The 13,336-nt window shown below is 39.5% G+C and overlaps 1 protein-coding gene and 1 long non-coding RNA gene across 2 annotated transcripts in view; one reads left to right on the forward strand and one right to left on the reverse strand.

The window, feature by feature from the left end:
• Nucleotides 1-13,336, reverse strand: part of LOC125228551 (LIM domain only protein 3) — a 124,220-nt gene that overhangs the window by 92,379 nt on the left and 18,505 nt on the right.
• Nucleotides 9,739-10,458, forward strand: LOC125228553. The gene is made up of 2 exons (XR_007177303.1): nucleotides 9,739-9,813; nucleotides 9,891-10,458. It is a non-coding gene; the product is annotated as an uncharacterized LOC125228553 (long non-coding RNA).

Raw genomic sequence — 13,336 nt, forward strand, 5'->3', positions numbered from 1 at the left:
GGTTCAAGTATTACATACTTGCTCATTTTTCAATTCCACATACAACTTTGCACCCTTGTACAACAAATACCTATTGCATTTCCTGTTATAATTGTTGATAACTTATTTTGGACTCACTATCATAGCACAACAGTTACTTATGAAATACAACTATTGAAACGTTTTATATCGCGATTATCGCGTATGATTAATTTAAATGAAATGAAATGATTTTTTTTATTCGTAACATACAGTTATAAGTCAGGTTTATCATTAGTCATTACCATCCCGACATTTACAACCCTTTAAAGCGTTCGTGGTCAACGGGTGACCAAGAAAAAACATTTACTTAAATATTACAATGTGCAAAAACTAGTATCACACAAGAATAAAAAAAAACATAAAAAAATATTTTTGTATTTTTTTTTTGGCCTTATGAATGAATTCAGTGTGTAAATACCACCCGCCTTAAAAACGTCGAAATCAATTTATAATATAAATTAATTCATCGTCTACTATGAAAATGTAAATACTTCATAGTCTTCATACAATGAACCCGGATATTGTCCTACTTGAAGGCCGAAGGACGTTAAAAGCATAATTGAACCGAGTAATGGCAGCATTGTGGCGCGATCGGCCCATTTACTCGTATATCCAATTTGTACGCGACCATACATCAAAAGGCCTACCCAGTCCCATATGTTGCCTCCTTGTCACACTTATACACGAACTCATAAGTGCGACAGAGAAGTCACACGTGGTTCGCGGTAGGCCCAGCCCGCCCCAACTTTAATACACTTACGTTTGACATTTTTGCACATTATGCATTCGGACTGTACGGGGAATTCTAACCGATTCCCAGTTTCTGAGAAACCAAGTTGACATTAAAGTATATTGAAATGTAAACGTTCTTTGAACTTTATGATTGAATTGGTAGTACATTGATCAGTTAATAGGTTAGCTAATTTTGTAGTTTGAAATCGATATACATATCGTCACGACTTTGAAAAAATCTCGTATCTCACGTTCCTCCTCAAAGTTAAAACGCACTAAGTCTATATGCATTCCATACATACTTACTACAATTTTCTTTTCATTGACAGAAGAAGACACAAGTTTTTTTCAAAGTAGTGACGATATGTTGTTTTGAGATTATTTTGTTTTAATTATTATGTGACATTATTCATTAAGTATATTCTACAAGAATACAGTCTTCATACCTACTTTTTACTTTTTGTACAAATATCTTCACGCACCCGTGGTTCTTAACCCGTGTGGTGACGGGTTAAGAATTTCACCACCCCTTTCTTCCCGTGGGTGTCGTAGAAGACGACTGTGGGATATGGGCTAAATTGTGGCGTAGGCGAGAGGCTGGCAACCTGTCACTGCAATGTCACAGTTTCGTTTTCTTTTAACCTTATTTGCCAAGAGTGGCACTGTAACTTTAGCAGTTTCATGTGCTCTGCCTACCCCTTTAGGGGAAACAGGCGTGATTGTATGTATGTATCTTCACGCATTTTTTGTAGATATTTCTATTTATAATTCTCTGTATGCAGACCGCCATTAGTGTCATTACCGTGCAGTTCAGTTGCACTATCGGTTTATCCAAAGTGACAATCGTTGACGCCACGTGGCGATCGGAACGCAGTCTGGCTCTGTCGCTCTACTACACAAGAGCGAGGGAAAGCTATCTACGAAAGGTTTACGAAGCGTAAGTGATTATGACGTTGGCTAAGTACCCTGGTCAGTCATTCGTCACGGGAATGACACAAGCCGGCGTCATTTGTCAGCATCGACACATACGCGCGTAATTGAATCGCAGCGGCCCGGCCCGCGGCCCACGGTTGCGCACCCCTGCTTTCATTTACACTGATTGTGTCTCAATCACTATTCACTGTGGGAATATTTCTATAGGCCTTATTAGTTTTTATACTTTTTTTATAAATGCTTGAGTAACTATTTAAGGGACTATATATTCGCGGCCCACCAGGAGAGAACATAATAAAATAAAAGTTGAAACTTACTGCCAGAAAACAATTAATAGTAGGGGAGACTGAGGCGAGTTGTGACAAAGGCGAGTTGTCAAAGTCGATTTTTGGGTGCTAAGCTAGGGTTAAGCTTGCATTAGTTAATAAGATCCAAAAAAATCGACGCCACAACTCTCCCCTGTCACAACTAACCTCGGTCTCCCCTAGACAACATTTTGTCTATTACATAACTAAGGTTTTATTCCTGTCAAACGTTTTGTAGTCGGCAACTAAATGGGTAAATAAGTACCTGTATGTAACGAAGTCAAACATATATTAGGTATAAAAGCCAACCAAGAGCCAAGAGTGGCACTGTAACTTTAGCAGTTTCATGTGCTGCCTAATTTTTTGTATGTTATGTATGTATGTATGTATAAAAGCCAACGTTTGTAAATAATTTCCATTTCTATTTCAAAATCCATATATTTAAATGTTTACATGAAATTAATAAGACACCAAAATCCCGAGAGAGCGCCAGTCAATTATCGTTAAGCTAGGTTCCGTATCCATAATAATTAGTGGTGCTTTCAGGGATGGCAAGTTAGGTAGCCACGCTTAGCTTAGCGCCCTAATTGGCTCCAGAGTAGGGAATGCTGTGACCGAAATCGGTTATAACCGGTTACCGGTTGTTTTCGACATTTTCCGAGCTCATATAACCCCCTTCAAATCAAGAGTTCAAATCACGAAACGCTCACGAAACGAAGCGCTGATATCTATCTCTATCGCGCATCTTCTGGCGCGACAGAGCTATCGCTTTCGTTTGGCGTCGGAGAAATGCCATCGTACGGCCAGTCTTCTGCCTTTAGGCCACGTCTTTGCCTTTGGCTAGTCTGTGGCCAAGAGTATGCCCATTTATAATAATAAAAAAATAAAAAATATATAAAATAATCAAGTAATCTTGAAGCGCTGGTGGCCTAGCGGTAAGAGCGCGCGACTTTCGATCCGGAGGTCGTCGTTTTCTGAACTTATTCCAATAAGGCCTAGTTACCTTTCGGGTTGGAAGGTCAGATGGCAGTCGCTTTCGTAAAAACTAGTGCCTACGCCAAATCTTGGGATTAGTTGTCAAAGCGGAACCCAGGCTCCCATGAGCCGTGGAAATGCCGGGATAACGCAAGGAGGATGATGATGAATCAAGTAATCTTACAATTTTAATTGAAAATGTAGTCACACGGACATGACGGCTAAGGAACCTTAAACGTTTGATACAAAAATGCTGGATTTTCTTATCAATAAAACATCAATTTTCAAAAATTTCAGCCATATAATTAACCGATTATTTGAGTTCCATACCATTATTCAAAACAATCGGATAGACCCGATGTATTAAATCGGTTAGAACCGATTATTTCGGTTACGGTTAGAACCGATTATTTCGGTTACGGTTTTAACCGATCCGCATTCCCTACTCTAAGCCAGACTGGTCACATCCCGATATTTGACGAATGGTGCAGTTTGATAAACAACCTATTACATTTCATACTCGCCCGGCAAAGGCACCAATTGTCAAGTTTCTCCTTTCTGTGAATACCGGTATTACCGGTAATATTGAAATAGTTATTCAAAGAAAATTCATACACACGGTTTCGTATATAATCTAATTGAAAATGTAGACAGACGGTCATGATGAAACTAAGAGTTCGGCTACTGAACCCTGAACATTTGATAAAAAATGCTGGATTTTCTTATCATTAAAACATCAATTTTCAAAAATTTCAGCCATATATTAACCGATTATTCTAGTTCCTCTATAATTGGAAGTTAAGTTTTGTCAAAATAATCGGATAGATCGGGTGTATTAAATCGGTTAGAACCAATTATTTCGGTTACGGTTTTAACCGATCCGCATTCCCTACTCTAAGACCGGTCACATCCCGATATTTGACGAATGGTGCAGTTTCATAAACAACCTATTACATTTCATACTCGCCCGGCAAAGGCACCAATTATCAAGCTTCTCCTTTCTGTGAATACCGGTATTACCGGTAATATTGAAATCATTATCCTAAGGAAATACAGACGCTTTCGGATATGGTCTTATCTGAAATTTAGTCAGACGGAGATGATGAAAGTGTTTTGGCTACGGAATGTTAAATATAAATTTTTAAATATAAATAAATTTTGGCTGATGTCTGAATATTCATTTTTTAAAGAAGAACGCTCTCGGAAGAGATCGCTCTTTAGCGATAAGGCCGCCTGTTGTTTACCTCTGTAATAAAATTTATTGTAATGTGTGTGTTCCTATGTACATTTCTGTGGTTGTGCAATAAAGTGGATTTGTATTGTATTGTTTTCGTTGTTATAAAAGTTGCTTATAACTTACGTTAGTAACTTTATTATTCTGTGGTACAAACAAGCATACGGCCCGCCTGATGTAAAGCGGTCACCGTAAGCTATGGACGCCTGCAACTCAAACAGTGTCACATGCGCGTTGCCACCCCATTAGAAACTTGTACATTCCCTTTTGCCGTTCTAAGTTCTAAGGAGAGTTCGGGTTACCGACGACTCAAAGGACAATAGACGGAACAAGCTAGTTCCGTAAGTCCTCCCGTCGTGAGCACACCGCATCCTCGTTGAGCTCTGGCAGCCTTACTCACCGGCAGGAACACAACACTATGAGTAGGGTCTAGTGCTATTTGGCTGCGGTCTTCTGTAAGGCGGAGGTACTTCCCCAGTTGGGCTCTGCTCTAGATTCGAGCGAGACGATATCCGCTGTGCTGTGCCCACACAAAGCGGAATATCATTCGCTATGCCCAACCTCCTCAAAAATATGCCCTGTCTGAGTCTGTGTTCCCACATGAGTACAATCCAGGTCTCTTTAAAGCAAGAGTAAATAGGTATCTCATACAATACAATACAATACTCTTTATTGCACACCTTGATAAAATACAACAATACAAAACAAGGAAGAAACACGAACAAAGGTAAACAACAGGCAACAGGCAACAGGCTCATAGGTAAGCGTGCTCCACCGTAGACCGCATCATCACTTACCATCAGGTGTGATCGTGGTCAAACGTCTGCCTATTCATACTAAAAAAAAAAAATGTATATACACCTCAATGTACAGGGAATAAAATTATGTTATATATTTTTGGCACTTTGTATTAACAGCTTTGTTGTTGACTGTACTAATATCCCTACTTATGCATAAATTGGGTGCTGTGTATTAAATACAGCTATCCGCAAATAAGTGTTTATTAGTCTGTCCCTACGGTCACTGGTCAGCCGCTATCCGTGACCAGAGGACGTAGCCAAATGCACTAATGCTTACGATAATATTAAAAATAAATATTGGGGACATCTCTCGTGAGCGTTTGTCGTGAGAAATGGCATTCGGCTACGCGGCCTGAGTTACGTACCACGTGCCGAATGGCATTTTTGTGGAACGAAACGCCGCAGAAATGTACCTCTAGTCTGGATCTGTCGCGCCAATACGCAAGAGCGATAAAGATAGATAGCTACGAAAGAGATATGCGTACATAAGAGCGATAGTGAGCTATCGCGTAAGCGTAAGCGATTGCGACGTTGGTAATACCTATACCCAGTTGCATATCGTTTGCGACTGGCCGTACTCTTGGCTACAGTCCGATACGATTTGCGCTGTTATTAATTCCGCTAAATTGAAAGCTGAGCGAGCCGACTGGACGGCACTTATGCACCAGCGACCTTGCTTCGCGCCGTGATTTCAGCCAGCGTAGCCGAATGGCATCGCCGACGCCAGACGCCGACAGAAATGCAGCCTAGCTCTGTCGCACCAATACGCAAGAGCGATAGAGAAAGATAGCTACGAAACAATATTAGTGTAACGTTTGAGCATTCGACTACGCACACTATGCGATAACTTGCTCCGTGATTTCAGCTATTAACTCGTTTAGCTCTACATATTTGCGTTTACCGTCTGATTAAGAACCGTGTTTTGGGAATATATTTATAGAACTTGATTACTGGTGGAAGCTACGAGCAGTGAGGCTCAAATTTAATTGACAGGTTGAATTTCATGTGCTGAAGGCAAGTTCAAAGCTCGATGTATATTTATCTCAATATAACGTGTATTTTACACAAAACTCGTATGGATCGTTTATTCTTAAGCGTATAAGAAACTGATAAGGAATTAATAGTAACTTTATTCCACAATAAAAACTCTTCTTCTTCTTATTTAAGAGCTAATGTAGCTCTTGTCGGTGGAGTATGCGCCATATTTCCCTATTCTCCGCTTTCCTCTTTAGTTCTTGATACGACATGACACCGGCCTTCTCCTTGAGCTGGTCAACAAAACTCCTCCTGGGTCTTCCGCGCCCTCTAAATAAAAACTATAGATTCCAAATAATTACAGACATAGCCTGGCAAAAAAAGAGTAAAAAGTGGCAACATCGTTGTCGTCCCTTTACTTCTTTGTATTTTGTAAGAACACGGGACGACACTACAATTTTGCCACTTTTTAACTTCTACTTTTTTGCCAGGCTAGAGGCTGTAGATATCTAACAATAAATACTCTATTTAATTTCCTCTTGTAAGGAACCCTAAAATCAAACCGCAATGGTATTTCTATCCTTGTAAGCAGTAAATGAGCATAACAGTAGGCACAAGTATCGTGTTAAATCGTGTAGTAATTCGGAGGAGTTCCGCGGCCCACTGCACGCTCAAATTGCCGTGCGACGGCGATGGCGGTCATTCCCGGCTCCGGTGTTCATTACCGGCGCCGCGACGGTAATGACTAAATAACGCGCCTATCAACAGCATCGACCCTACTGTGCATACATCTTAAGAAAGAAATCAAGTGTTGTAATTGTTGTAAACAAAATCTTTAAAAAATAAACAAATGTAAAAGTACCAGTGACGGGTTAAGAATTTCACCACCCCCTTTCTTCCCGTGGGTGTCGTAGAAGTCGACTGCGGGATATGGGTTAAATAGTGGCGTAGGCGAGAGGCTGGCAACCTGTCACTGCAATGTCACAATTTGGATTTCTTTCAACTCCTTTTTGCCAAGAGTGGCACTGAAACTTAGTAGTTCATGTGCTCTACCTACCCCTTTATGGGATACAGGCGTGATTATATGTATGTATGTATGTATGTAAGTAAAATTACCAGTGCTTGACAGTGTACCAGTAGATGTCACTTTCAACCTTAACTCATTGTCAATAAGTGTGACAGAAGGGTGTCAGCTGTTGGTAATTAGCGTGTCGAGTGACGAGTCGTACTTTTACCTTAGCCTTACAGTTATCCTTATCACGTGTGGCGGCTAAAATAAATAAATAATAATAATAAATAAATAAATATTGTGGACATCATCACAGATCAACTTAGCCCCAAATTAAGCAAAGCTTGTACTATGGGTGCTAAGCGACGATATACATACTTAAATACATAATCTATGACTCAGGAACAAATATCTGTGCTCATAACACAAATAAATGCCCTTACCGGGATTCGAACCCAGGACCGCGGCTTAATATATCTGAAGAACGCAAATCACAGGTCACGATAGAAATTAATTCATGACTATTGCTCCAAATCGTTTGCAATTGTTGTCGTAGGTTAGGGACAATAGTTTTTTGCACCATTATTATGAATAAATCTGATAAGCAAACAGTCAAACATTGAACACATACTGGTCAAGCAAGACTAAACAGATCAAGCTTCAGTGTCAGTGCCACTTATTAATAACAAATATTGTCTTCGGTTACCGCGATAGTTACTCATGAAATTAACGGATTAAATCGCGTATAATTAATTTTAAATTATACGCGATTTAATCCGTTTCCATAGTTTTATTAACCCCCGACGCAAAAACGAAGGGGTGTTATAAGTTTGACGTGTCTATCTGTGTGTTTGTCTGTCTGTCTGTCTGTTTGTCTGTCTGTCTGTGTGTGTGTCTGTCTGTGGCATCGTAGCTCCCGAACGGATGAACCGATTTAGATTTACTTTTTTTGTCTGAAAGCTGAGTTAATCGGGAGTGTTCTTAGCCATGTTTTATGAAAATCGGTCTACTATGTCGCGGTCGGGGGTTTTTCAAAATTTTAATTTTGTGGTTAGGTTATTTCATTATCAATAACAACTTAGAATATTTGAATAGTTTAATGAATCTTAGACACCCTAATGTAACCGTAATTAAAGCACACACTTCCAATGGCTAAGCTGGGCCGTGCGTTTGGCGAGCAAACAAAACGGCCTAATTGAGCTCTTATGTCTTCACTGAGCAATGCCACTGCACCCGACCGGCGGGTCCCGAGCCCCCGCTCCGCCCGCCCGCAGCGCCAACGACCCGTCTCGCGGGGCATCGCGCCAACTCTCCGCAGACCTCACCTAATGGTTCTCCGTAATCCCTTTGAGGCCGCCAATGTTGATATATCCAGATGGCGCGTGGACGACATAAGTCGTAATGGAATGTTCTTGTAACACTATTAAGTCATCGCCATGGCCACACAGTTTGATTAAGTTCATAAAATAAAGGCCTAAAAAAGGACTGGCGACAGGAAAGCCGTAAAACGCGACCAGTTTGTTCCCCTACTTAATGTTAACTTGTCAAAATTTGCATAAAATCTGCGGCCGGCCGTCGTTTCGGAACTTTTGACTGCACTTCGAAAGCTGTAAATTTGAAACGGCCGATAAATGAGGCGACCTCGATTTTTGAACAGGCTTTTCTCATCGCTGCATTATTAAAAATATTGAGAAATTTTTGCCAAACTCTGTTTGAGGCTTAACTTTTATTATTAATAAATATACGTTATTATTATTTGTTTCCATAAATATACTCAAAAGCGATAAGAGCATTTCAAGAGTTTTGTCAAAAGTGTCGAACTTTTTTCATTTCTTTTCGGAGATAAAAAGTGAGATAAACCCTCAAACACTTGACCTTAGGCGAATGAGTGCGGAGCGATTTACTTCATTTATTTTAAGATATGGAGAATATTTAGCCAAGAGTTGTAAAAAAAACCTATGATTTATGTCAATACTGTCAGTAATGAAGTTGAGTTCATAAATATATCAGCAATTCCAAAACTTCAAAAAATATATGAACAGTGTTCATATAAAATTGTAAAAAGTTGTACATACATATAATTTTGTGCCACTATTTATTTATAAATATTTTAAAAAAAAATGCGTAGGTGATGTGTGTGTGTATGTATTCATTTGGTTAAATAATATGGAAGAATATTAGTATATACAAATATTTGTGTTTTCAGTTGCTTACATATTATTGTGAGACTTGCTTAGATTAATATAGTTTTGATTGGTTAATCTGTTCACCTTTCTGTGTTCATTAATTTTGATTCCTTCGATTTGCTCACATATTGTAACAATAAAATTTCATTCTCCTTAATAAAGTAATAAATTTAAGAATGCAAGGCGTAGGTTACGCCTTCTACCGCCCTCTGTCGGAAATCGGCAGGAAGTCATCGACCGTGAGCTGTCTGATCCTGGATCGGCCTTCCTCGCCATCTAGCGTGGGATAGCTGCACTCTTGTATTCCTCTATGGACTTACGTGGATCATAGTTGCCATTTTGAAAAATAGAAGTAAATCGTCATCGGGCGTTTGCCTTCCTTCCTTTTATTCGTAAACAGACTTAATTATGGGTTTTTTTTTAAGCTCCGCGTTAATCGCGAAGAGTTTAGTATTATATTTTATTGTTGACTTAATTTCCATTGAACGTCCGGAGCCGGCTGTTAGCGGTGCGAGCCGATTTAGGCTTGGCAACACAGAGTCCCGTCCAAAATGGCGAATGAGATGGGATTTCTTTTTGCCGGAGAGAGAGTTGAAGGGATATCGTTGGCCCAGGCCAGAATCGGGCGCAATCGCCCGTTTGAGTGAGTTTCAATAGTGATTCGGTTGTGTATTTCTTTTTAGTTGGTTAGTTTCTAACGTAGCGTTGCATATTTTCCAGCCCCGGAATCGGACGTGAATAAAACCATGTTCTGATGGTGATAGGCGACGCCCAGCGTGCCCGGATGTCGAAATAGGTGCAATTTTGCCCTCTGCTGGCCCTTTCTCCATCAACGGTAAGTCATACATTTTTTAAACCTTGTTGGAAGCCAACTTGTTCCGTAGGTTATGTATATCTTCCAAATTAGCAGTAGGTCGTTTCACGGAACGCGTTGTCGTTCGAAATTTAAATTCCAAGGTAGCCCCCGTGTCCTGCGGGCGGTATAAACCCCCCTTACGGGCACCAATTTTAGGAATTTTACTTACAGACTGGTATAACCATTCCAGGGTTCACGTCGCGTCGCCTAAACCTCGCGCCGGCCGCGAGAGGTTCCCCTGGTATCCCGGTAACTTGTGGGCAGCAGATTGCTGCTGTTCTACCTACTCCCGACGTTTCACCCCAAGGCTGCTGACGTGGCAGTTGTGGTGTTTCGAGGTCAGATCTTTCCACGTTTACTTATTGACTGAATGAACCGGCCTTTCGGTTCTGGCGCCCTTCCGTGTAACTACCTTAATATATATTGACCGCTGTATCCGTTTCCTCAAACACTTGACCTTAGGCGAATGAGTGCGGAGCGATTTACTTCATTTATTTTAAGATATGGAGAATATTTAGCCAAGAGTTGTAAAAAAGCATAAACTATGATTTATGTCAATACTGTCAGTAATGCAGTTGAGTTCATAAATATATCAGCAATTCCAAAACTTCAAAAAAATATATGAACAGTGTTCACATAAAATTGTAAAAAGTTGTACATACATATAATTTTGTGCCAGTATTTATTTATAAATATTTAAAAAAAAAATGCGTAGGTGATGTGTGTGTGTATGTACTCATTTGGTTAAATAATATGGAAGAATATTAGTATATACAAATATTTGTGTTTTCAGTTGCTTACATATTATTGTGAGACTTGCTTAGATTAATATGACAGGTTTTATGTGTAAGTTTTGATTGGTTAATCTGTTCACCTTTCTGTGTTCATTAATTTTGATTCCTTCGATTTGCTCACATATTTATGAACTCTTCTTAACCTGCCTACACACAAACGTAATGTTATTTACTGGTTTATATCATATAGTTGTCTCTATAAATGAAATGATAATACGTAAGATTTTGTATATAAAATTATAAACAGATTGATAACTAATTAGTTAACTCTAAATAATACTAATTAGTACAGTACAGACGTCATACTTATGTGTTTGATGTAATGTGGAAATTGATATCCGATCTATAAATAAACAATTAATGATTACTAGTTACTTTATTAGAGTTCAGGGTACCTATAAGCAACGTCACAATTGCTTACTTTTCGTCTAGGCAATGTCACATGATTACTTTTCGTAAGTGTATCGTAGCTAGCTCTGCCTATCGCTCTTCTAAAGTGGTGCGACAGAGCCAAACTGCGTTTGGATCGCATACTATTATTATAAATGAGAAAGTGTGTGTGTCTGTCTGTTAGTCCGTCTTTCAGGGTAAAACGGAGCAACGACACTGAGAGAAAATACAACCAGTTTTCATGTTCGTTCAACAAGTTTTTTGGTTAAAATAGCGCCTACGTGCTCTTTGGTTTAAACAACAAGCTACTTGTCATTTGAATCGGCAATATATTTGAATCAACAAGTCGATTTTATAAAAACAACCTGACACATATTGTTTTAAACATACGTTTGGCTGATTCAAACGGATAAACCGCAACAAGTCGAACTTGTTAAATTCACAATGCAAATTTCTCTCAGTGGAATTGAAGTGATTTATAAGTGAAGATAGTTGAAGGAATGGAGAGCGACATAGGCTACTTTTTGTCTCTTTCTAACCCCCCACTTTCCTAAAATGGGGTGTGGAAGTTTGTATGGATCATTCCGCAATTTTCGAATTTAACACGAGCGAAGTCGCGGGCAAAAGCTAGTTATATATCGTTGACCGAGTACCCACAACCCACAACACAAGCCTTGAGCTTGCCGTGGGACTCACAATCTGTGTAAGAATGTCCTATAATATTTATTTATTATTATTCCTCTTTATTTCTTTCAAATCTTAGGCTAGGCTATTTATAATACTACGTCGGTGGCAAACAAGCATATCCGCCTGATGGAAAGCGGTCACCGTAAATAACAAAACCAAACTATAATACAAATAAAAGTAAAATACAAAACCACTACAAAACAATAAAAAATATAAACATATTATAAAAAACCTAACCTAGGGTGCCGCCAGCAGCGGGGCAGGGCCCAAGCTGCCGGTGGTTAGGGCTGCAGAGAGAGGAACCGTCGGACTATCCGCGCCGTGTCCAAGATCACTGTCCAATTTATTATTATTATTCTTACACAGATTGACTGAGCCCCACGGTAAGCTCAAGAAGGCTTGTATTGTGGGTACTCAGACAACGATATACATAATATACAAATACTTATATACATAGAAAAGTCCATGACTCATGAACAAATATCTGTGCTCATCACACAAATAAATTACCGGGATTCAACCCAGGACCGCAGCTCAGCAGGTAGTGTCACTACCGCGACTGAAGCTAAACCGGTCATTTTGTAACATTTTTTCCCGTTTAAAAATAGTCTAAGGTCCAGTTATTGACGTCCCGAGGAGTAATGGGTTGAACGGAGACCCGCGGGTTATCGACTATTAAATACCCGCTGACGTCAAGCGTGAGTCGCTCTTATCTACAGGCTCATTACCAGCCCAACTGTCATAACCTCCTCTGTACAGCGTACAGTCTACCAATTAGTAGTTAGATAATCCCAGGCCACTGTAGCCTCGTAGCGCCCACCTTACAAAGTTTTTGCTAGGGAATTTTGATTCTTCTTTAGACTTAATTCAATTTCATTTGTTCGAAAAAATTTAGAAACAAAAGAAATTATATTTTATTTGTTTACATGAAAGTTAAAATTCCATTGAAACCAAATGTACTTCAGAAAGTACATTGGGCGCCAAGAGGCTAGAACCCTGTCGTATTGACACACCACTCAGATAACGATATTTCTTGCCAATTTTGCCAAATTTTTATCTGTTGTGAATGCGTTGGGTAGCGGTAGGTGTGAGTCACGCCTTTCTTACCCTGACATCACGTTGTAGTCAATTATTTTTTTCCATATTTGAACAAATATAACATGTTTCAAATTAAAATTTTGAAAAAACCCCGACAGCGACATAGTACACCGATTTTCATGAAACATGGCTAAGAACACTCCTGACTAACTCAGCTTTCAGACAAAAAAAAACTAAATCTAAATCGGTTCGGGAGCTACAATGCCACAGATAGACACGCACACAGACAGACAGATACGTCAAAGTTATAACAACCCTTGGTTATAAAAAAATGTGAAACCAAAAAAACAAGCATAAATAACAGTCAAGAACGTAAACGTTCCGTTGTTTCCCATCGACGT

The sequence above is a fragment of the Leguminivora glycinivorella genome, chromosome 8, assembly GCF_023078275.1.
Source record: "Leguminivora glycinivorella isolate SPB_JAAS2020 chromosome 8, LegGlyc_1.1, whole genome shotgun sequence".
Lineage (NCBI taxonomy): Eukaryota > Metazoa > Arthropoda > Insecta > Lepidoptera > Tortricidae > Leguminivora > Leguminivora glycinivorella.